This window comes from Kogia breviceps, chromosome 11, assembly GCF_026419965.1.
Source record: "Kogia breviceps isolate mKogBre1 chromosome 11, mKogBre1 haplotype 1, whole genome shotgun sequence".
Taxonomy (NCBI): Eukaryota; Metazoa; Chordata; class Mammalia; order Artiodactyla; family Physeteridae; genus Kogia; species Kogia breviceps.
In genome coordinates this window covers 64335216-64356403 of record NC_081320.1, presented here as the reverse complement: position 1 = coordinate 64356403, position 21188 = coordinate 64335216, and the positions used below count along the sequence as shown (strand labels likewise).

Here is a 21188-nt window from a genome sequence, read left to right as displayed (position 1 = left end):
CATCGCTGGTGGGAATGCAAAATGGTACCAGCACTCTGGGAAAACAGTTCAGCAGTTTCTTATAAAATTAAATATGCAACTACCATACATTGCAGCGTTTGTACTTTATTTCAGAGAAACGAAAACTGACATTCGCACTAAAACCTGTACAAACTTTTAAAAATTTATTTCCTTAGTTATTTTATTTTATTTTTGGCTGCATTGGCTCTTTGTTGCTTTGCTCAGGCTTTCTCTCGTTGTGGCAAGCAGGGGCTTCTCTTCGTTGCGGTGTGCAGGCTTCTCATTGTGGTGGCTTCTCTTGTTGCAGAGCACAGGCTCTAGGTGTGTGGTCTCAGTAGTCGTGGCTCGCAGGCTCTAGAGCGCAGGCTCAGTAGTTGTGGCACATGGGCTTAGTTGCTCCTTGGCATGTGGGATCTTCCAGGACCAGGGATCGAACTCGTGTCCCCTGCATTGGCAGGCGGATTCTTAACCACTGCACCACCAGGGAAACCCCTGTACAAACTTTTATAGCAGCTTTATTTGTAGTAGTGAAAAGCTATAAGCAACTCAGATAACCTTCAAAACGTGAATGTTTAAACAAACTGGTATATCCACACCATGGACTAATACTTTGTGATAAAAAGGAACAGACTGTTAATACACGCAACAGCTTGGATGAATCTCCAGGGAATGATGCTGGTTGAAAAAAGCCAATCCCCAAGAGCTATATACTATAATTCAGATAACATTCAAAATGACAAAATTATATAGACAGAGAAGAGATTATTGGTTGCCGAAGACAAGGGTGTGGATGAGTGTGGGCGTGGCTGTAGAAGGGCAACAAGTGAGATCCTTGTGGTGACGGACAGAACTATTCTGCCTCTTGACTGTACCAGTATCAGTATCCTGGGTGTGATATTGTATCAGAGCTTTGCAAGGTGTTACCATTGGTGGAAACTGGATAAAGTACACGTGTATATCTCATGGGATCTCTCCATATTACTTATGACTACACATAAAACTATCTCAAGGGCTTCCCAGGTGGCGCAGTGGTTAAGAATCCGCCTGCCAATGCAGGGAACACGGGTTTGAGGCCTGGTCGGGAAGATCCCACGTGCTGCGGAGCAACTAACCCCTTACGCCACAACTAGTGAGCCCACATGCCACAACTACTGAAGCCCGCGCGCCTAGTGTGTGTGCTCTGCAACAAGATAAGCCACCGCAATGAGAAGCCCGCGCACCACAACGAAGAGTAGTCTCTGCTCCCTGCAACTAGAGAAAGCCTGTGTGTGTCAATGAAGACCCAATACAGGTAAAAATAAATAAAATAAATGAATTTATTAAAAAAAATTTTTTTAATGATTTTAGAAAAATCATTTTTTAAAAATTACAACCTCTTCTCTGTGTAGGGTCATCCAAACCACCTTGGAACTGTTCTGTGAAGCCACGTCATTGACTCCCTTTGTTATATAAATGTGAAACTTCTAGGCCTCTCTGACACTCTTGATTGGCTCCTGTCACCTTTTGTATGCAGAGAAATAGGAGATAATTTGCATAAGGAGCCCCAGGGCATTCTAGTAGGGAAGGTGGTAGTACCCTAACTCCTACTGTCTGATGTGACCATAGACCAAAGTCTACAGACTGCAAGGAACCCCAAGTCTCCATGAGGGTCAACAGGACCCACAGAGACTGAGGCTGGAAGGCCCTCTGGACTCAGCCACACCAGTGCAGTGATGGGCTCCAGGAACCATGAAAAGATTCGTTGGGGAGATTCTGTAATGGAGAGAGCCTGACCCGGGAGGCCAGGTGTGGGACCCTGCAAAGGCCAGCAGAGGTATGAGCCTGAGTCAGTGGACAAGTTTAGTTCTCTGTTGGTATGGGCAGGCCTGCCTTCAACAGCAAACCCCAAGTAGCATTTGTAATAATTTGAGAGAGAGAAGCCTCTAGAGGAAGATAATGGACTTTCCACTGATAAGGGCAAGTGAGAGCTGGGAAAATCAAAGAGGTATCGTTGTATTTGCACCTCATGCTCATAGAACAGATCATATTTGTTTCAAAGGAGACTGAAATTGGACCTATGAGGGATAGTCTCCATTTACCACAGCCCTGAGTTCAGCATTTCTTGACCATTGCGATTAATTTTAAACAGTCCCAACACAGAAGCCTCTCTTTTCCTCCCTGACCTTCTTCAGGGTGTTGCCTCTGTCCATTATTCTCTCTCCAACTTGCTCAGAATTCCAGGTGGAATCGATTCAGGAGCAGTCAAGGTTGCAAGCAGGCACGAAATGATCATTCTGGACCAGAATCTGCCATGCCCACCACCCCAAACCATCTAGTTACCTTAGGTCTGTGAGTTTGGAACAGTTAGGGAAGCTCTCATAGACACCAGACAGCTGTGTTCTAGATGAGCGAGGCATATAAGACATGTTTACTCTTTAGGAGACAGAAGCCTACTCTGAATGGTAAGTGCGTGGTGGTTCCCTATAAGGAGAGGGCTGTCAATCTCACAGGCATCATGGGACTAGAAAGCATGCAGCCAGGAAATCCTCATGGGGCCCCCGAACAGGGAAGCTAGGAACCATCAGGGAGGGGGAAATTTCCCCCTCTGCCCCTCTTGAGTTCCTGTGGCTGGACTAATAATAAAATCAACACAAGACAGATTAACAGGAGAAAAAGAAACACATTTTAATTCATGTGCACGGAGGTCTCACAGAAATAGGACCTAAGAAGTGGCCGAAGCAGGCAGCTTTTATACTTTTTAGACAAAAAAGACAGTAACTTCGTAAGGAGTTGACAGGACAAGGAAATGTAGGTTTTGGTGCTTAATTAGTGAAGAATCTAAACAGTTGGGGCTTGGGGTAGTAAATTAAAGTTACAAGGTTTGTTTATTCACGCTGTTGGAAGACAGAGGAAATGAAAAGTGCCCACTGAAATAAGAAGGCATCTTGAGACTGAAAAAACAAGGCAGGCAGCTCCATACCCTCATTGGATCAATTTATTATAGGGTAACTTAGAGGGTGGGGTCAGGTGGATGACAGTACAGAAGCATTTGCAGCTGCACTCCGCACTGCCGAGGGGCCATAGGGACAATTTTATAGTTAACTTAGGGTATGGGGGTACAGTCTTGGAAACAGGATGTGCATTCCTAAGTCAAGATTTATGAATGGGTAACTAACCTCGTGAGTACCGGCAATACATCAACAAAGGTCTTCATCATTGTTTGGGGACAAAAAGAGCATAGAGGCCACATGGTCCTAATGATTGTTGAACAATATCTATTAACTACAAAGCCCTTGGTACCGATAAGTGATTTACTGTACAGTCCTGAGCAGCGTCGGTAGAAGGACAGGACGAGCCATCCGGGCCCCAGACAGCATCAGTTACGCTAACAGACACACAAGGGCTTCTTGGCCCAATAAGTCCTTCTACCTTCAGGTGCAGGGAGTGCACCTTTCATGTGAGAGAGGTATTTCCTACTTCCAGGGAGACAGAGAGAAGGGTTAGTGTTCATTTTTGTTTTTTCTTCTTTTTTTGGCTGTGTTGGGTCTTCGTTGCTGTGGGGGGGCTTTCCCTAGTTGTGGCGAGCGGGGGCTACTCCTCATTGCGGTACGCAGGCTTCTCACTGCAGTGGCTTCTCTTTGCTGTGGAGCACAGGCTCTAGGTGCGCGGGCTTCAGTAATTGTGGCACGTGGGCTCTAGAGCGCAGGCTCAGTAGCTGTGGCACACAGGCTTAGTTGCTCTGCGGCATGTGGGATCTTCCCAGACCAGGGCTCGAACCCATGTCCCCTGCATTGGCAGGCAGATTTGTAACCACTGTGCCACCAGGGAAGTCCCTGTTCTTCTTGTATTGGCTGTTTTTTAAACAACTTTAATGCAGAATAATCAATACGCCGCTGAGGCATATTTTGGGGTGGCCTGCCCTGGGCCCCAACAGAACCAAAGCTTTCCCTGTCATCTCCCAGGGAGCCGCGGGGACTGGAAAAGCCTGCACCATCCTCCTGCTCTCAGCTTCTCTATGGTTTCTCTGCCCCTCAGTGACCTCACATTGTACATGACTTTGACTTAACCATAGATTGTGAAGGGGAAAATTCCAAGGAAGAAGCATGTGCTGGGTGATCACCTTGAAATCTTCCTTCTGCAGTTGAAGCCCTTTATCCACAGGCAGATTCTCTCTCTAGGGCAGGTAATCTGGATCAGGTCCTGTGCCTGCTCCAGGCTGGCCATCTCTGATGTGTATTTTGAGGGCATTGGGAAACTCACAGTTTTTCCACCTCCCTGCTCCAGAAATACTACTGTCAGAGCCTCTTTTGTGTTAAGGCCTCTCCAGGCAAGGCCTTGGTGCTGGGGAGGAGCAGGGATAGAAGACACGTCTCAGGCCCAGCTCCCTAGGTACCTATTCCCTGAAGAACTGCAATAAAAGGCAGTTTGTGATAAGTCACAGAAGAGAATCTCACTCTACAAATGTGTTTGTGTAGGGAGGTGAGTTGACAAATGTTCAGGCTGGGATGAGGGCCATCTGAACTGTAGTCTAAGAACTTTGACCACTGGGCTGGGGAGGTCAGATAAGTTGAGTTCCTGGAAGAAGTTGAACTAGAGCTCGCAGGTCGATGATGGGGCCGACTTGAGGATGCTTAGGAAGAAAGGGGGCCATTGAAGAGGGGAAATAATCCCAAAGATGTTTAAGACCCAGCTTCAAAACTTCGACTCTTCCCAGTGTCAAAGCAACTCTCAAAACAAGATTTAAAGAATTAAAAACAAGGTTCATTCAAATATAAAATGGACATGTACCAAATATTTTATTCAACTCTTTAATTAATGAGGGAAGAAGTAAGGTGGTAAGGCTGATTAAAAGAACATTTTAGGGGTCTGGGTGAGCGAGTTAGAGAGAGGAGAGGGAAATAGGTGTAAGACGGCAAGATGAGGGATTCTTATGGTGATGCTGACCATGTCAGCATCAGTATCCTGATTTGTGACAGGGTACTATAGTTTTGCAAGAAGAAGAAGGAAAATTTTTCCTCCATCCCTCTTAGGTTCAATCCTTAGGGGCCTGTGAGTTAAAGTAACAAACAACAGATTAGGAAGAAAAAAGACATTTTTATTCACGTGTGTATGTGGGAGTTCACAGAAAAATGTGACTCAAAGTGGCAGTTAGAATTTGGGGCTTATGTACCATCTTAATAGGCAAGAGTATGGGGAGAAAGGGTACTGATGGGAAAATAAATGACTTTTAGGAACGATAAATGGGCCCTCAAGAGAACAGATGGGAGATATGATAGTTTTGTGACAATGTGTGTTTAGGTGACTTCTTATCCCGGTGATATCTGGTGATAGGAACCAATCTTCCCTGATCATAAAACTCACAGAGGGGCTTCCCTGGTGGCGCAGTGGTTGAGAGTCCGCCTGCCGATGCAGGGGACGAGGGTTCGTGCCCCGGTCCGGGAAGATCCCACATGCCGCGGAGTGGCTGGGCCCGTGAGCCATGGCCACTGAGCCTGCGCGTCCGGAACCTGTGCTCCGCAACGGAAGAGGCCACAACAGTGAGAGGCCCGCGTACAGGAAAAAAAAAAAAAAAAAAAAAACAACAGAAGAGGGGATTTATGACAATTGAATTCTTTTGAGAGACTCTGCTTTTAGGCAAATAAGGGGAGTTCAGAGGGAAAAAAAACCTCTTCACAGTGATATATTCTGGATCCCTTCACAGACATCCTCTTGAACCTATTTACAGTTAAATACAGTCAGCCCTCTGTATCTGAGTGTTCCACATCCACAGATTCAACAAACCACGGATCAAAATATTTGGAAAAAAAATTCCAGAAAGTTTCAAAAGGCAAAACTCGAATTTGCCGCTCACTGGCAACTATTTCCATAGCATTTACATTGTACTCGGTATTATAAGTAATCTGGAGATGATTTAAAGAATATGGGAGGATATGTGTAAGTTATATGCAAATACTACACAATTTTATATAAAGAACTTGAGCATCCGAGGATTTTGGTATCCTTGGGGGTCCTGGAACCAGTCTCCCACCAATACAGAGGGACGACTGTATCTACACACAGTATATATACACACACACTTGGATTCCCTGTAATTCCAGCCTCCAGGACTGCCCGCCTCCTCTCTTTGCCTAGTTATTGTACGGCTACCCCTGGCCCCCAAGATGTCCAACACTCCCTTCCCACCACCATTCACCCAACCCCTGGGTTCTCATCCTATTATCTTCACTCACAGGTAACCCTCCTCATCTGAGGTTTATCTGGAGGTGGGGCTGGGGACCAGTGGCCCTTCTCACCAGAGACACCTTGGATGCTCAAGAAAGAGAAACTGAAACATTTTCCTCTTCACTTTGTCTCTCAAAAAGAAGGTAACACCAAGCCAGCAAGATATCATGCATTGCTCAGCTTCCACAGGGAAGATTATCTACACAAAAATCATTCCCTCGTTCTGCCCCCTCCCTCCAACCCTCCCTCCCCCGCTGTTTTCAGGAAAACCCAATGAGCTCTCCGTCATTGCCCCACTGGACCCTGGCATCCTCTTCCCTTCTTCCCAGACTTGCCCATGCACGGTTGACTCTACCAAACATTCATGTCCATGCCGGCAACCTTAGCCTCTGGGGCAGAGCAACAAAGGCCTAGTCTTGAAATCGAAGAGAAGCTGTTAGGGATATTAATGTGTGCAGTAACCACGGCCTCTATTTTCATTAGAACACCCTTGCTCAGGAGTGAGGAAGCTGTCCCTGTGGACAGCTTTTCTGGACAAGCATACCATCTCCGTCTTGTTTCTGAGATTAAAACTGCCTTTTTATTGGAAAAAGGGTGATTCCAGGAGAGGCTTTCTTCCTCCAGCACCACTGATATCCAAAAGGTCCCAGTTACCCCACATCTGACTCCCTTAGGCTTTGGAAGGAGGAGAGGACTCAAGGGCTGGCCTCCTGCTGGTGAGTCCTGAGCCATGGGCCTGGGTTTTGCATACCCAGGGATACAGCATCCTCCCTAGATTTTGCTCAGGGACTGGTAAGCAGTAGGTACTCACTAACGAATGAATATTTACATTTATCTGACTTGGGCCCAATCCATTTCTGGATTCTCTTCCCCACTTAAGTCTCTCAGCGTCTACCTTCTATGTGGTTCCCCCCAAAATAAATGACCACTGTCTTGTGGAGGCTCTATTACTGGTACAAGGAAACAAGACTATGTTCATTATCTTGATTATGAGGATGGCAAAGGAGAGGAAAAGTTTTCCTCAACTGTTTTAGGTCCCAGGCAGGGTCTAAACTTTTCACTGACAAAGACAGGAGAAAAAGCATACACATTTATTTAATATAAGTTTTATGTCACATGCGAGCCTTCATAAGGATGGAGACCTGAAGAAACAGTTCCATCCAAGTATTTTTATGCTGTCCACTCTTCACCCCTTAGACTTTGGAAGGAGGAGAGGGCTCAAGGGAAGGAAGAGTGGACAGTTGGGGGGGAATATGATAGGTCACATGGTATGAACTAAGTATAGTAACTGGGGGAAACTTAGCAAGGCCTGTGTGTCAGGATTCTTCTCAGCAACGCTTTGTCTTTGGGGATAAGGATGTTCCTTTACTGCAGCATAGGAAGTGCACCCTTCACCTGAGTGTTTCTGATCTGTTTCAGGGCAGAAGGGTGCTTACGCTGTTTTCTTCAACTCCTTCAGCTTAAAATATCCAATGTGCCAGGGTGTCATATTTTAGGATAGCATGTCCTGTTCTGTTCTGGTTTTTGTTCTCTCATTAAACTTTGTTTTGATGGGTCTCAAAATTCTGTGACAGATTTTTGGTCAAGCTATTTCCATTAAAAAGTACTGATATTAAAACAAATAACTTAAAACTGTAACACACACACCCCAGAAAAATGGCCCACAAAACATTCTCCTTTCCTTCTGAAGTTTCTAGAAAACATTGTTATCATAACCAGTCTTTTACTATTAAACTTTAATGGCAATTGAGACAAACACTTTTGAGACCTTTCTTCCACCACTGATTAAGCCTGGGGCAGCAGGTTTGGGGATGATATTCATTTAGCGTTCTGAGCTTTCTGGGCAGGCTTGGTGATAGCTTCAGGGGGGGATACATATGAAACTTATCAATTTGAACACTTTAAACAGACGCAGATTATTGTATGTCAATTTTACCTGAGCAAAGCAGTTAATAAAAAAGGGAGGTTTGTTGTTTTTTTTTTCTAAAAAAGAAGGGTGTTTGAGGGAGAATTCCCTGGCAGTCCAGTCGTTAGGACTCTGTGCTTCCAAGGGAGCTAAGATCCTGCATGCTGCATGGGCACAGCCAAAAAAAAAGGGGGGGCAGGTTGCGTTCGTTAGCCACCCTCAAAGGAGCCAACCACTTTGATTATACCCTTTTAAATATTGTTCCTCAACCCCCATTATAGCTTTCTTACCTTTTGGTATTAAATATTTTTACGTTTATGAATATAGTAGACGGTATACATTTTCTCTTTCCATTTTTATTTAACGTAATAAAATTTGCCAACTTTACTGAGAAAGTATAATTTTCTTTTTTTAAAAAATAAATTTATTTATTTATTTTTGGCTGCATTGGGTTTTTGTTGCTGCATGCGGGCTTGTTGCGGTACGCAGGCTTCTCATTGCAGTGGCTTCTCTTGTTGCGGAGCACAGGCTCTAGGCCTGCGGGCTTCAGTAGTTGTGGCACTCAGGCTCAGTAGTTGTGGCTTGTGGGCTCTAGAGCACAGGCTCAGTAGTTGCAGCGCATGGGCTTAGTTGCTCCACGGCATGTGGGATCTTCCCAGACCAGGGATTGAACCCGTGTCCCCTGCATTGGCAGGAAGATTCTTAACCACTGCACCACCAGGGAAGTCCCAAAAGTATAATTTTCAAAAAATTAAAAACATGAGTCTCATGCAAATAAAAAAATGAGCACATGTTAAAATCTAACTCTTTATGAGGCAACCAACAGGGTAGTAAAGCTAGTTCCCAGATAATTGGAGAGAGTGAGGTCTTTACAGTGGCAAAAAAGAAAGAATATTTACAAAAGTTTGCTAACTTAGATACAAAACTGATTTTTATCCTACATTAGCCCAGCATAACCCTAAAAGGAAAGATAGTAATAATCCCTTTTTCCTATTTCCAAGTTTTGGAACATTTTTCTTAACACAGCTTTGGTCACCTAAAGTTTTTATATATTTTAAAATTCTACTGGCCCACCTCCAAACTTTGGAACTGTTGGCTCTGGGTAATCTTTTTTTTTTTTTTTAACATAATTGGTAATTCAAGAAAAATTAAATTGTTTACAAGAGGCATTTTCCACTCATTCAACATGAAAATAACTGTACTGTATCCCAACTTCTCATAACTTTGAAAACCTGCTTCTTGGGATAGAGAGATAGTAATGAGGAAATGAGCTCTGCTTTTAACAGCTGAGTGTTTTCAAGAAGCTGCTTTTTCTAGTCTTCATCTTGAGCTGAAATCTCCAGCCCGACTTTATCCTTCTCAGCTCATGCTGGCTTGGACCCCAGTTTAAGGGATTTACTGGCAAAATTCTAGAGAAATGGGATCCCAGAGGCTGGGGTTGGGATAAGATTTGGGGAGTTAGTGGGGAAAAGGGTCCAGAAAGGAAGGTGGGATTTGGGGCATTGTAATTCTGCAGAGGTCCAGGCTAAAAGTCCAAGACTGCTTAATCAAGATCCTTAAGAGGGCAGGGGAAATTTTTTACTGAACCAGAAGCATGGAGCTTTCAAAGCAACCAGTTGGGCTTAGGGAATTTAAAAGTAAAGCATTTCATTTAAGGATCTTGTCCTTCCTAGATAACTGAGGCTAGGGAGTAAAAGGTCATAGCACCCCTTCCTCTGACTTCAAGATTTTATGGATCCAAGTGGATGGTACTAATGGTGTAGTCTCCTGGATCAATATTTTTTCCCTCTCAGATGGCACAGGTACAGGTACCTAGGGTCTTCTGAAGATAATGCTTCCATCCATAAGAGTGGCTCACAGTGGGATTTCAGACACTACATCAGGCCAGTGGTACTGATATTACTGGATAGGACAGCGAATAGCCTACCACTATTTTTACGCTGTCCGATATTTCAGCCACTCACCACGTGTCTACTGAGCATTTGAAATGCGGCTAGTCCAAAATGAATTGTGCCCTACATGTAAAATACACATCAGATTTTAAAGACTTACTGAGGAAAAAAAAAGCATGTGAAATATCTCATCAATTTTTTTATATTGATCACATGTTGAAATGATATTTTAGATATATTGAGTTTAAAATGTTATTAAGAATAAATTCCCTTGTTTCTTTTTACTTTTTAAAAAGTGTCTACCAGAAAATTTAAAAATATACCTGTGGCTTGTATCACATTTCTACTAGACAGTGCTGTCCTACCCTGTCGTTTGCCTTCCCACACAGTTCCAGAGAGGCGGCAACTCCCTAGGCTGTCATCACTTCCACCTCTCTTTTTCTTCTTTTTTTTTTTCTTTTGTGGTACGCGGGCCTCTCACTGCTGTGGCCTCTCCCGTTGCGGAGCACAGGCTCCGGACGCGCAGGCTCAGCGGCCATGGCTCACGGGCCCAGCCGCTCCGCGGCATGTGGGATCTTCCCGGAGCAGGGCACGAACCCGCGTCCCCTGCATCGGCAGGCGGGCTCTCAACCACTGCGCCACCAGGGAAGCCCAACTTCCACCTCTCTTGACAGGAGTTTGCTTTTGAGTTGCAACTCCTTTCTTCTGGTGCTCATTCATGGGATAGATGTCTCTTGTCCCCAGGTAGCAGTTACTCTATTCATGCTCCCTGAAATCAATGAAGCAGGGGCCACTGTACAGGACTGGGGAATTAGGAGACTTGCAATTTAGTCCCAGTGTTGCCCCTGATGGGTAGCAGACTATGCCACCCCAAAATATGCTACTTTGGCATAAAGATTGTTTGAGCTCAAGGCAATTGAGAAGAAGCAGATACAAGAAAAACTCTGCCCTCCCACTATCTGCCTAAAACCAGGACATAAATTTGTAGAGATGTCCTCCTCTCTTCTCTACCAGGAAGAATGGAAGTTAATCACGGGGGTTGACTCTAGACCTTTATCATCCCAGAGATGGCACCAGAGGAATGGACCTAATAAATTTTACTAACTAGCCCTTATCTTCTATTAGTTCCCACATATATTTACCTTCCCCAAATTTGCCATGCCTAGAAATTCAAAAAGTTGTTTTTTCCTCTGTCTTGTCACTCCTCTATAAATGTATTACTCTTTGGTTAAGATGCAACATAAGCCCAGTTCTAACCACCCCTTTGAGTTACTCATCACTGAGGTTTCTCTCCAGTGATGTGTTAATAAACTGCTCATTTCCTCTTGTGAATCTATCTTTTGTCAGTCTAATTTACAAGGCCACAGCCAATGAACCTACTAAGATGGGTAGAGGAAGAAGAGAATATTTCCTCCCTGATATCACTGACTTCCTGTGGGACCAGGGCAACTCCCTTAACCTCCCTGGACCCTCCCTTCCTCACTTTCTGAATGACACAGCCTGAGTGAGAGCAACACAGAAGTCCCTTCCAGCTCTATCTGCTTGAGGATGTAGGAAGATAAAGGGGCTTTTATTATATTGTTATTGTTATTTGGTGACCTTGTAGCTTTTGTTTAGAAAAACCACCACAGCAGGTGCACCAAGCCTGACCCTCTCACCCTGGTCCAGAATTGTGACTTCTAACCTTGCTGTGTTTCATCCAGGAGAAGTATTGATAGTTCCTGCCACCATGTCTTTGTCTACATTATTCCTTCTCTATTAACATTAATTCACCCAGCTTATACTGAGTGTCTAATATGTGCCAGGTACTGGGATACAAAGATGAGGACACTCGGGTCCGCTTGAGCACTTATCTTTCCATGGGATATGACCCATCCATCCACAGACGATTGTAATCCAAAGTGGATAATTTAGTGAGTGATCTGCACCTGGGAAATAGGGCAGAGAAACAAAGCGTGGGCTCGGGGGTGGGAAGGTTTCCTGGAGGAAGGACTGCCTGCTCTGGGTCTTGTGGGGTAGGTGGGAATCAGCCAGCTGAAGAGATGTGGGAGAAAGAAGGCATTCCAGGCGGTGGCAACAGCTTGAGCAAACACAGAGAAGCAAGGCGCAGCTTGGCGTGGGATGGAATTACAAATCGGCTAGTCGTTGGAGCTTAAAACTCAGTAGTGGGAGAGGAAGCTGGAGAGGTGGGTGGGAGGCTGCACCCCAGGACAGCACTAAGAATTCCTTAAGGCATCTAGGTCCCTTTCCTGTTCATTTTCCTGGCTTCCTCCCTTCCGTTTTCCTGGTTTAGTAAAGGTGCTAATTCCTCTTTGGAGCCTATTTTGGACTCCAGCTTCTGTCCTCTTGCCAAACCCCACCCATACCTCCCTAATGTCATCAGGGGTGATTCACCTGTAGGTTCTGGAATGCTGGCCGCTTCCAAAATGAGCCAGGAAGTGAGTTCTGAGTGGCTGGGAACAGTCCCCTGCTTTGAGATTTGGAGCAGGGAGCATCCATGCTGTTCTGGTGGCCCCATTCATTGTTGCTTCCTTTGGACTTGTAAGTTATTCTAGCAAACCCAGCTGCTCTGCAGTGAAATGTTCCAAATAATTAGTAGTTTTGCAGGAATTACCTTTTTAAAATATACATGCCTTTAAAAGATTGGTTACTGTGCAAGTGTTTTTGACTGCCTTTTGTAGCCCATTTTCTCCCCCAGTAGGACCCATGTATAATTTTAGGTAAAAGTAGAAAGGAAATTATGATTCTATTATCATAGTCTAGTTTTAGCAATACACCTCCTTCAGAGAATCTCAACCTCTCTGAAGCACTCCTGGGCGCAAAGAGCTCAGACATTGAATTCTGGCAGGATTTGGGCAGGATCCTCACAGGATCTGGCAGGTGACTGTCTCAGGCCTGAGACAGGTTCCACTGCTTGGAAAAGTGGAGCTGTGGACAGATCTGCTGATGTTGAAAGTGTAAGACAGGTGGGGTGCAACTAGCATAATCACTCAGACATTATTAGCCCATGACTATTCCATTTTCTGTAGCAATTCACCTCCCTTCTGTTTCTTCTCACCTGAGATACTGCTATGTCGGCTGCCAAGGCCTCAAAATGTCCAGAAACCACAAAACCATCAATATTCACAGAAACAGGTTGGTGGTCCCCCCCCCTCAGTGGTTTCCCATGATGGCAAAGGAAATGACCTGACAGTCATTCTCAACGACCATAGATTGACCTTCAGTTTCCTTTCCTTTGCTCAAGAGAAGGGAAAAGGACCTACTATGTACAGTGGGTCCTCAGTATTAGTGGGTTCCACATGCATGGAGTCAACCAACTGGGGACCAAAAATATTCATGGAAAAAAAATTCCAGAAAGCTCCAAAAAGCAAAACTTGAATTTGCTGTGTGCCATCAACTATTCACATTTATATTGTATTAGGTATTATAAGTAATCAAGAGATGATTTAAAGTATAAGGGAGGATCTGGGTTAAGTCCTGTAAGGGAGGAAGATAACTTTTTCTCTACCCTCTTAGGTTCTGTAGCTAAAGCCCTGGAACTCAAACTGACAAAAGACAATTTAACAAGAGAAAAACAGAGTTTAGTAATGCATGCAGCATGAATATGCATGGGAGAAACTCAGTGATGAGTAACTCAAAGGGATGGTTAGAACTTGCTTAGAACTTGGAATTCCCTGTCGCTCCAGTGGTTAGGACTCAGCGCTTTCACTGCTAGGGCCTGGGTTCAGTCCCTGGTCAGGGAACTAAGATCCTACAAGCTACATGGCAGGACCCAAAAGAAAGGAAAAACCAAAAAAGAACTTGGAGCTTATTTGGCATCTTAACAAAGAACAACAAATCTGTAGAGAAGGGATAAGACAAAAGAAAAGGAGTTGAGGCTTTTCGGGGTGGCAAACTGTAGGAAGGTAAATATATCAGAGGAAACTAACAGAAGACGAGTGTATTTTATTTAGTAAGGTTTGGTTTCGTAGATTCCTCTTGATGCCACGTCTGGCCTGAGTCTAGAGTTGTCTCTGGTGATTGAGTCCAATATTTGTCCTCCTCTTCCTGGCATAGAAGAGGGAGACAATTTTACAAATGAAAATTAATATCCTGCTTTTAGCCGGCTGGGGGAGGGCAGATAGCTTTTTTTCTGCATCTGCTGCTTTGTAATTGCCTTCAGCACAAAATGATCCTTATGCCAAAGTGGCATGTTTTGGGTGGCTTATTCTGGTCCCCTTCATTGCTGACTCCACCAGTTAAGTGACCTTCATCAGTTTACCCAGCCTCTCGAAGCCTCAGAGAGGCTTATAAAATGTGTTCAATAAGAGTATTTTCTTCTTCACAGAGCCGTAATGAGGATTAAATGGAATATAGCACATAAACTCTTTTTTTAATGTGCAAGTATTTATTTTAAGTACTCCTAATTGAAGGTTCTTATTTTGGGAGAACAGCAAGGCATTTTATTATTCACTTTTTCCACTCTTTTTTTTTTCTTTTTTTATGAAGTATACAGCAAAGTATTCAGTTATGTATGTGTGTGTGTGTATATGTGTGTGTGTGTGTGTGTGTGTGTGTATTCTTTTTCAGATTCTTTTCCATTATAGTTTATTACAAGAACACTCTTTCCATTCTTTAAAGGCTTCCACTGGTTATGGCAAATTCACATTTTTTTTTTTTTTTGGCTGCACTGCTTGGCTTGGAGGATCTTAGTTCCCCGACGAGGGACTGAACCCTGGGTCCTCAGCTGTGAAAGCGTGGAGTCCTAACCACTGGACCGCCAGGGAATTCCCAGCAAATTCCCATTATCCTCATGACTAAGTTTCAGAGTAATTCCAGGTGTGTCAGATTCATCATCAATCCACTTTGTATCTTTCTGTATTATTGAAGCAAATAGCACTCTGCAACTTGCATAAACAGATAGGGCAAACGTTGAGGCTCTGGCCAGCTTCTTCCAAGTGGTTGGAGCCTTGCATTGGGCAGGTCAAAGTCCAAATATGTGTCCAGTCTCATGGGTTAAAGTCTTATAGGACTGAAGCAACAAAATGCCACTTCAGAAGTGTAATAGTTAGCAAAAACCGAAAAGCCACTTGGAAGATATTTTCTGCAGCGCTTCTTCACTTTGCCTTCACAGAGTGAGATATAAAATCACTGCCATACCTGGCAAAACTAAATATCCCCACACCATCTGTCAAAGAGGCCTGTCCAGGGGCTTCCCTGGTGGCACAGTGGTTAAGAATCCACCTGCCAAGGCAGGAGACACGAGTTCGAGCCCTGGTCTGGGAAGATCCCACATGCTGCAAAGCAGCTAGGCCCGCGAGCCACAACTACTGAGCCTGTGCACCACAACTACTGAAGCCCACGTGCCTAGAGCCCATGCTTCACAACAAGAGAAGCCACCGCAGTGAGAAACCCACGCACTGCAACGAAGAGTAGCCCCTGCTGGCCACAGCTAGAGAAAGCCCGTGCGCAGCAACAAAGACCCAGCACAGCCAAAAATAAAATAAAATAAATACATTTAAAAGAAAAAAAGCAGCCTGTCCAAAGACAAAATTCCAGGAGTCTCTTGAGTAAAGATCAATCATTGTTACATCCACAGCACAGAAGGCATCTTCAGGTCCCTTCTCTTTTAAGAACTTCAGGATGTGTCCTGCATGACTTGTAGGTTTTATTTTTATTTTTATTTTGCGGTACGCGGGCCTCTCACTGCTGAGGCCTCTCTCGTTGCGGAGCACAGGCTCCAGACGCGCAGGCCCAGCGGCCATGGCTCATGGGCCCAGCCGCTCCGCGGCACGTGGGATCCTCCCGGACCGGGGCACGAACCCGTGTCCCCTGCATCGGCAGGTGGACTCTCAATCACTGTGCCACCAGGAAAGCCCGACTTGTAGGTTTTGTGTGTTCATATTGACTCTAAAGGAACACCTCATTGCAGAGATAGGAACTGGTTCTAGGGGCTTTACTCTCAAGCCATAGAAAAATGCTTTACAGTAGCCCTTGAGCCATTTAATATATTCTTCACTGATAATTCTGGTGTTTTCTAGAGATCCAATGCACTGTATATAAATACTACATTTCTCAGGAGATGGTATCTTTCTGTAAGGGTCATTGGAAAAACTCTTTAAAGTCTTGGGGAGCCTCAGGATGGGAGGTGATCCAATCTGATTGCAAATGCAAAGTAATGGGTCCAAAGAGATCACTGTCTGGCTGGAAGTCTTCTTGCATCAAATGCTGTTACACCAGCATCTAGCTTCTACTACTGTGACACAAGTGCTGGGTTCTTTGAGATGAGAGCTGTTTTTAGTTTCTGTTCAGAGTGCTGTACTGTTTGCATCTTTAGGGAGGAAGGCTCCCACTGAAGTTTTTACCTTTCAAGGACAGGCATGTCTGGGCCTGGTTGGAAAACAATTGTGTGGGGTGTCTTCACCTCTCACCCTTGGCATCAACCACAGCCTGTCGCCCGTGGCAGCCCCCGAGCCCGTGCACATAAACTCTTAGAACAGAGCCTAACATAGTTTGTTATTCTGAGGGGAAGTATGGTGCAGAAGGTAAGAGCTTGGACTTTGGAGACATGTTGCCTGGCCTTGAATCTCAGCTCTGTCACTGTGTGATCTTGGGTATATTACTTAACCTCTCTGGTCCTCAGTTTCTTCACCCATAAAATAGAAAGTATACTTCATAGGGTGTTAAGTTATTTTTAAAAATGAATGTATGTAAAGCTCTTCAAATGGGACCAGGAGTACAGGACGCTTTGTGTAAGTTTTAGCTGCTCGCGTTATCCTGGGCTCAGGAAAGGGAAAGTTAGCCAGCAGCAATGGCAGGTTGACAGATCTTCTCTGGCTGAAATCGGTGGATGGGATGAAGCCCCCTGCTGTGAGTCAGGATCCCTAAATGTATTCCCACCCACCGTGCAGGATGACCTTGAGCCGTCCCTCTATCTCCCTGGTCTCATTTCCCCTTCTGTAAAGTGTGACGGCTGGATGTGGAGGTCTCAGAGTTACGGCCCTCGCATTCAACAAGTGGGACAGAAGCAGAGGCATGGACTAACATGACAAAGCAGACATCCAGGGTGATCTTTTGGAGCACCTGAAGGTGGACCACTGAGCAGGAATACTGCTGGCCTGGAGGCAGACACCCATTCACACTGCAGGGGAAGGTTGGGTGCTCAAGTGAGGACCTAATTTCTGCTTGGATTGGAAGAAATGAGAAACCCCATCCTCTCCCATCATCTACCCACCCCAAACTCCTTGCCATCATGCAGCAGCGTGGCACCGACCATTCCTTCTTGAGCTAACACTCTAGTTTACTGCAGAAGTGTAAAATATTCATGCTTAGAAAGGCCTGGGAAGCTTCAGTAAATGCTTCCCAGGCGTTTATCTGTGCCAGGGGCTGGAATTCAGGGAGAAAATGAACTGTTTCTCCCTGCTGGGGAGCAATGCTGGAGGAGCAGGACACGGCTCTCAAGAGGACATGATGCCTCGAGAGGACAGTGAGCGGTGGTTCCCCAAAGGAGGGGCTTGGGGAAACCCTACTGAACGTCACAGTGAGGGGCTGTGGCCCCTGGGAGAAGGCTCTTCTGAGCCCACATATCCATGCTGACCCGGAGGATCCAGGAGATGAGAGGGAGGTCTCGGCTGCCTCTGAAGGGATTAACCTGCCAGTTGAATGAGGAGGAGGCGAGGATTAAGGGTCCGGGGTCACCAGCTTTCTTTGCTGGTGACCCCTTTGGGGAAGGGTCTTGGGCTAGGCCTTCCTAGGAGCAACCCTGTGGAACGGAATCCAGTTCATGACTTTTACAACATGCCAAGGACAGTGCCAGGTGCTGGATATAAAACTCAAACTAAAATGCAGCCCCTGCCCTTTCCTCCATTGAAAACATGGACACAGACAGACTATTGAAATACAAATTAGCTCAGTGGTGAAAAGCAACAAACCACACCAAACTAAAACATCCAGCTAGGGAGGAACATCCATATGGAGGAACACCAAGCAACTGTTGGAAAATGAGGCACTACCTCATTTACTCATCTGCAGAGATGTACAAGGACCACGAAGTGGAAAAAGCATTGGACACAACAGTTTGTAGAGCAGAGTCCCATCATGTAAAACCAAAAAAATATGCATGTGGTGTGTATGTGTGTGTGCACACATGCACATGCTTGCCTATGCATACAATATTTCTTGGAAAAATACTCAAGAAAATTAAAATGTCTATCTCTGGGATGGCATTAGGCTGGTGAGGGAAGAGGAGAAGTATTACTTCTCACTTGTACCCTTTTTCATTGCTTGGATATTTTAATTATATATATATTATCTTAGTCTGTTTGAGCTGCTATAAGAGAACACCCTAGACTGGATGGCTTATAAACAACAGAAATTTATTTCCCACCATTTTGGAGGCTGGGAAGTCCAAGATGAAGGCACCAGCAGATTTGGCATCTGGTGAAAGCCTGCTTCCTGGTTCATAAATGACTGTCTTCTCGGTGTGCCTTTACATGGCAGAAGGGGGAAGGCAGCCCCCTGTGATCTCTTTTATTAAGGGCACTAATCCCATTCATGAAGGCTCCACCCTCATGACATAATTACCTCCTAAAGACCCCACCTCCTAATGCCATCACACTGGAGGTTAGGATTTCTACATGGGAATTTTGAGGGGACACATTCAGTCTATAACACATGTATTGCTTTAATAATTTAAAAATAGTTTAAAAAGTTAAAGGAATGTAAATACAATCACAGAAATATACAGAGAGCACATTTTGGGGGTGCAGAAGTGGGATGTAGAGGAAGTACGAAGCTTTAGAAGAATTCTTCTATGAAATTGAAGGGGTTGGGTGAGAGCTTAAGGTGAAGAAGTTTTGTGGGGTTTTTCTATGATGTTGAAGAGGTCGGGCAGGCAATGAAGTTTTAAGAAGTCAGGGGAGGGGAGATGGAATAGGTAACCAACCCCATCAAGTAAAAGAATTCTTAAAGGCCCTAAAGCCGCAACTGAATGAGAGCAGCAGATATTTGTAGAAGCGTCAATATGCTGGGTTACAGTTAGAGTCATAGGTAAGGACCTGGAATGCTAGAGCTTTTCCCTTTAATCCTTACAACAGCCCTTAGAGATAGGTAGCACTTTTTTTTTTTTTTTTAACAGATGAGAAAACTGAGGCACAAATAAGTAATTTGCTGGTGGGTGGTAAAACTGAGTACCCCAATCAAATATGACTTCAAAACACATGCTTTTCCCAAAAAGCTCTACAGAGATGCATTGGAACCCTTCCTCTGACCATGTATACGCACAAATCCCCGATAAACAGTGACCTAGCCTCTGCTTCACTACCAGCACTACGTGTTCAGGCAGAAGTTCTGATGCACAGAGAATTCTTCTTAATATCTCTTCTGACACCTGTGCTGCTGTCCTTTCCTTTCTTGCCTTAGTTCTACCCTCTGAAGCAGCTGCCCTTCAGTATGAAAGATACCCATTGTAACCTGCCTGTATCTTCTCCAGAAAAATATCTCTACTTCTTTAAAATTTTGATATGACATAATTTTCAAATGCTTCATCATCCTGGTCTCTCATACACAATGTTCAACATACAACAAAATATTATTAGACATTCAAAGAAGGAAAATGTGAACCATAATTTAGAGGAAAATCAGTCAATAGAAATAAACCTCGAGGTGACAGAGATGATGGAATTATTAAATGTACAAACCAAGGGTCCAATCAGGAGACAGAAAGCACAGAGTAATTTGAACAGAAAATGTTTCATGTAAAGAATTATTAACTATAACAGGAGAGTAACTATAAAGGAAAAAAACGTTGGGTAGCACTCTAAAGAATACCCTAAGGCCGAGGGAGAAGGACCAAGGAAGTAACAACTTAGGAGGGAGATCTCTTCCCAAGATAGAGATCCAGACCTAATTTCAACCCACTCAAGGGTAGAAAAGTTCTCTGGGTTGCCCAGGTCAGAGCTGGTCTACAGTTGGTGGGAAAGTAGAAAACACTTGCTTCCAGGGTAGAGGTGGGCCAAAGTCTGATGGGTGGGGATGCAGAGAGAGTCAAGGCATCAGGAGCCAGCTTAGCAGCAGGGCAGTGTGAGGCCTGGGTTGTATGGTGTCCATATCAAGAGGGCCATGGGAAGCAACCACCTAGGGTACAGGGCTGAGGCTAGTAGGTGGGTGCACAAGGGAGTTGAGGTGCTGCGGGCCAGTTGCCGGTAGGGCGGCCTCAGGCCTGGGATTCATGTTGTCTACATTAGGAAGACTCTAGTGAGGAGTTACTCGGCTGGAGCCTGTCTTGCAAGCTTGCCGAGGAACTGTGTGCTTTGGACATGAGGTTGGCAGACATGCAACAGAGCAAACAAACAAAAACAGAAGCACTGGAACCAGGAGAAAACTCCCTCCTCCTGCAAAGTCTCTCCAGCTTCCTCTACTGGAGGAATTGATTTTTGACAAAGGATCCAAAGAAATTCAATAAGGAAAGGAAACTTTTTCAACATATTGTACTGAAACAACTGGATAAACATATGGGGGAGAATAAATTTACCACCACACACAAAAATTAATTTGAGCTGGTTTATGGTCCTAAAGAGAAAAGGTTAAAATACAAAAGCTTCAAGAAGAAAGCATAGGAGGACTTCCCTGGTGGAGCAGTGGTTAAGAATCCACCTGCCAATACAGGGAAGACAGTTTCGAGCCCTGATCCTTGAAGATCCCACATGCTGCGGAGCAACTAAGCACGTGCGCCACAGCTACTGAGCCCCCATGCCACAACTACTGAAGCCTACGCCCTAGAGCCCATGCTCCGCAACAAGAGAAGCCACTGCAATGAGAAGCCTGCGCACTGCAGCGAAGAGTAACCCCCGCTAGCCACAACTAGAGAAAGCCCGCGTGCAGCAACAAAGACCCAATACAGCCAATAAATAAATAAATAAATTTATAAAAAAAAAGAAGAAAGCACAGGAGAAACTCTTCATGAACTTGAGCTAGGCAAAGATTTTTTAGACTGGACTCAGAAAGCAATAACCATAAAGATTGATAAATTGGACTTCATCAAAATTTAAAACACCTGTTCATCAGAAGACACCATTAAGAAAATGAAAAGGCAGAACTTCCCTGGTGGTCCAGTGGTTGGTACTCTGAGCTCCCAATGCAGGGAGTGTGGGTTCAATTGCTGGTCGAGGAATTAGGACTCGGCATGCCACACAGCACAGCCAGAAAACAAA

At 44.8% G+C, this 21188-nt stretch overlaps 1 pseudogene; it reads right to left on the bottom strand.

Annotated features, from left to right (window-relative positions):
* Positions 1-14579: 14579 nt before the first annotated feature.
* On the bottom strand, positions 14580-16309 carry LOC131765204 (archaemetzincin-2-like; annotated as a pseudogene).
* Positions 16310-21188: the final 4879 nt, after the last annotated feature.